This window comes from Serinus canaria, chromosome 25 (assembly GCF_022539315.1).
Source record: "Serinus canaria isolate serCan28SL12 chromosome 25, serCan2020, whole genome shotgun sequence".
Classification (NCBI taxonomy): Eukaryota; Metazoa; Chordata; class Aves; order Passeriformes; family Fringillidae; genus Serinus; species Serinus canaria.
Genome location: NC_066338.1, coordinates 7,549,174 through 7,553,725, shown reverse-complemented (window position 1 = coordinate 7,553,725; position 4,552 = coordinate 7,549,174). Strand labels below are relative to the sequence as shown.

General features: G+C 49.1%; 1 pseudogene; it reads left to right on the top strand.

The window, feature by feature from the left end:
* The first annotated feature begins 3,620 nt into the window (after positions 1–3,620).
* Positions 3,621–4,552, top strand: LOC127060602 (olfactory receptor 14I1-like; annotated as a pseudogene).

Below are 4,552 nucleotides of genomic sequence, written 5' to 3'. Positions count from 1 at the left end.
AGTGCATGTATTGTATTTGCATTCCCCCGAGGCGAAGGAAGGAATGATGAATCTGACTCCATGTTCTTGGAAGGCTAACTTATTATTTTACAGTACTATAATATATTAAAGAATACTAAATTATACTATACTAAAGAATATAAAAAGGATATTTACAGAAGATTAAAAAGACAATAATGAAACTCATGACTGTTTCCAGAGTCTCGACAGAGCTTGGCCCCAATGTGCCATCGAGTCCAAAGAACTCACAGCAGAAACCAATGAAACAACCACCTGTTGGTAGACGATCTCCAAACACATTGCAAAGGAGCAAAACACAGGAGAAGAAAATGAGATAATTGCTGTTTTGTTTTTTCTCTGAGGCTTCTCAGCTTCCCAGGGAAAAAATCCTGGGCAAAGGAATTTTTCCAGACAACGTGAATGCCACATACAGGCACAAAGAGGAGCAACATGGAGACACTGAGGTCAGTGAAGAGGAAGATGAGTCCCAGATTGGAGGGATGAGGAGATGCCTTGATCTTGAGGCTGAAATCCTCGTGTAAAGCCATGGAGAAGGATGTAATTGATCCATCAGACTCTCTTTTTCCCTATAAAGCCTTGAAAAGTATGGGGAGATGACTTGTTCAGCAAAGGTCGTCCATGAGAAGTTTAAACTAAGAAAAAAAAGAGTGATGAGACCTTGTGCCCTCATGGAGAAAAGAAGAAGATCTCTATTTGCAGAGATGAAGATGATTTCAGAAATAGATGAAGAGAACCTTTGCTCTTAGCTGCTAATCTTTAAAGTAATACCCCATAAGTTAGCATGGCCCAAAAACACAGCTGTGGAAAAGGCAGTGAAAAAATGGGAGGGACTTCATGATTGCAGGTTTTTGGGGTAGCTGCTATTTGTGGAAATTGAGAGACACGAGAGAACTGTTTACTTATGGAGAAGTCTCCATAGTATGAAAGAGAGACTCGTCTCCCTAAGTGAACTGAAGAAAGGCTATTCTACAGGTGATAAAATAATTGAAAATTCTAGGTTTTGTCTCTTTATGTTGCCAGTAAGAAAGAAAAGGTTGTGGGGAGAGAAGTGTCCTGAAAGTTTTCTTCATTATAAGTAATAAATATTAAGAGTAATATCTATTACTAATTATTATATAATAACAAATATTACTCTTAATATTTATTACTAATTATGAACTTTTCTTTATACCCTTTTAAAGTTTTGAGCCTACATTGCCTTTCTCCTAAGCCTGTCTCACAGAAGGAAATGAGTAACGATATTCTAGTGAGTGCACTGGTAATTAGCCGACACTGAACCAACCAAACTAATTGATGAGTTGGCAAAGAAATCTCGAATTGGTGAAGCAAAACCACTACAGTTCCTGATGAACTGCACAAACCAGAGGGAAATCAAGGCAGAGCCATGGTTTGTCAGGACTTGCTTGATCCTAATGAGCCCCGTGGTGCATTTGGAGCTGAGCCCTGGAACCTCAGGGCCTGAGAGGAGATTGCACAAACCTTTCCAGGAGTCAAAGGCAGAAGAAACACCCAAAGAGTCTTGAGGCATGAATGGGTCCCACTGAGGTCCATCCCCAGCACAGGCTCCTAATGGACTCCTTGGAGGAGAGAATTGGAGAGACTCAGTGTGGGAAGGAAATTCCAAAGTACCTTAAAAACCCTGAGTATCTCAAAGTATTAATGAGCATCACCGAGTGTCAGTACAAAGCTCTCAAGGGACTCATTAAAGCAGATAATTGGAGCCATGATTGCACAAAGCTCTCACAGAGTCTGTATCCAAAAGGGAAACACCAAGTACCTTAAAATAACTGCAGCACCTTGAAGCATTAATGAGCCCCACTGAGTGTTGTTACTGACAAAGCCTCTCCAGGGACTAATTACAGCAGATAATTGGAGGCCATGATTGTACAGAAACCTCTCAGAAACTCCCAGGCAAAAGCCAAACCCAAAGTCCTTTGAAAAACCTGCAGTCCTTGGGAGCATTCAGGAGCCCCCAGGGCCATTGCTGAGCAAGGCTCCCCAGGGACTCCTTCCAGCAGATCCTTGAGGCCACTGGGATGTGGGCTAGGGGGGGATGCTGAGGGCAGGAAAAGGGGCTGACAGTGGCCAGCCTGGCTGGGGCTGTGCCAGGAGGCCCCAGTGCCTCAGGACAAGGTGTCTCCTCCCAGCCCCTGGTGGCACAGACCCTGCTGTGGCCCAGGGCACCAAGACTTGGCTTCTCTTTGTCCCCACCTGTCAGCACTGCCTCCAGTTCTCTGCTCTGCCTGGGGCCTGGGGACACTTTCTCAGTCGTGTCCCTCAATGGGACCCATTAAAAGTGAAAGAAACTTTGGAGTTGGATTCTCACTTGGAGTTCTGGAGAGGTTTCTTCAGCTCCCTCTCAGGGACTGATGTGCAGGGCCTGAGCACAAAGCCCCAGAGGCTCATTAAAGTCCTTGTGCTGTGTCTGTGCAGCTGAGCTGGGCTGGGCTCCTGGCACAGAGGAGGCAGCTCCTGGTAACCAAGAAGAGCTTCAAAAGCACATTTCTATTGATGAGCAGCTCTTCTGCCAGCCCGGCAGGGCTGGGGCACTGCCTGCAGCCACCCCAGGCACAGCACAGAGGCACAGAGAGCTTCAATCAGTCAGGGCTGGGAAGGTGCTGAGAAGTGCCTGGGGCACAACCACTGCCAGCCCTTGGCACAGGAACCTCTGGCGGCAGGACAATGCAGCTGCAGCTCCTGGAGCCATCTCCTAAAGCTGGAATATCCCAATGCCTGCAGACCCTGTGAGTACATTCTCTGATTATCTCTTGTGCAGAGAGCCAGGGGTGCCCAGGGCTGTCCTGCAGAGCAGGGTCCTGCAGCCCAGGGCGCTGGGCTGGGGCAGGGACTCTGCTGCCTGCCAGGGACAGCTCTCAGCCAGCCCCGGGAGCTTCTCCCAGATCTAGAGGGGGGACAAGATCTTGGTGGGAGGAAAGAGCTGGTAAGGCTTGGAAGTGTTCTCCTTGTGTGGTGAGGATGTTGCATTGTTCAGGACTTCTCCCAGCATGACATTTAACTGCAGAACATTTCCGAGTAGATTATACATGAAGCACAGGGAGGCAGAGGCTGCATGAAAGGAAAACTCATCCTTTTTTGATCTTGTTAGGATATTACATATAGAAATTCATCTCTGAATTCAGGCTGAGAAAAACAAACAGAATTTCTGTAAGATCCTAATAAAGCAGGCTGTGAAATAAATAAGCACAGGGTCCCTTGTAGGCAGATTCACTGTTTCATTTCCAGCCTCCTCAGAGTTGCTCTGACATTGCCATCAGAGCCTGCAGAGCCTGCAGATCCTGAGCAGCCCATGGGCAGTGTCTGAGCTGGGAGGGGTCTGCAGGGCAGAGCTGAGTCCCCAGGGCTGGGCTGGGCTCTGGCAGCAATGGCAGAACCCAGCCCTGGGCACAGGGAAGCAGCTGCTGGCAGGGACAGCTCCAGGCAGCAGAGCCTAGTGCCTCCAGGCAGGCACTGAGGGGAAACTGCCCCTAAGCTGTGCTGGGATATTCAAAGTCCTCTCCAAACACACAACTAACTTTTTAAATAAAAAATAAAATTCCATTATTACCTTTTTTACAGATCCCCATGCCAAGGCACCATAAATGTCCAACAGCAGCTCCATCAGCCACTTCCTCCTGCTGGCATTTGCAGACACGCGGCAGCTGCAGCTCCTGCACTTCTGCCTCTTGCTGGCCATCTCCCTGGCTGCCCTCCTGGGCAACGGCCTCATCATCAGCGCCGTAGCCTGCGGCCACCACCTGCACACGCCCATGTTCTTCTTCCTGCTCAACCTGGCCCTCACTGACCTGGGCTCCATCTGCACCACTGTCCCCAAAGCCATGCACAATTCCCTCTGGGACACCAGGACCATCTCCTACACAGGATGTGCTGCTCAGCTCTTTCTTTTTCTTTCTTCATTGCAGCAGAGTTTTCTCTCCTGACCATCATGTGCTATGACCGCTACGTGTCCATCTGCAAACCCCTGCACTACGGGACCCTCCTGGGCAGCAGAGCTTGTGCCCACATGGCAGCAGCTGCCTGGGCCAGTGCCTTTCTCCATGCTCTGCTGCTCACAGCCAATACATTTTCCCTGCCCCTCTGCCATGGCAATGTGCTGGGCCAGTTCTTCTGTGATGTGCCCCCAGTCCTCAAGCTTTCCTGCTCACACTCCAACCTCAGGGAACGGGGTCTTCTTGCTAATAGTGCCTGTTTCACCCTTGGCTGTTTTGTATTCATTATTTTCTCCTATGTGCAGATCTTCAGAGCCGTGCTGAGGATCCCCTCTGAGCAGGGACAGCACAAAGCCTTTTCCACCTGCCTCCCTCACCTGGCTGTGGTCTGTCTGTTCATCAGCACTGCAGTGTTTGCCTTTCTGAAGCCTCCCTCTATGTCCTCCCCATCCCTGGATCTGGTACTCTCAGTTCTGTACTCAGTGGTGCCTCCAGCCCTGAACCCCCTCATCTACAGCCTGAGGAACCAGGAGCTCAAGGCTGCAGTGTGGAGACTGATGACTGGATGCTTTCAGAATTATTAA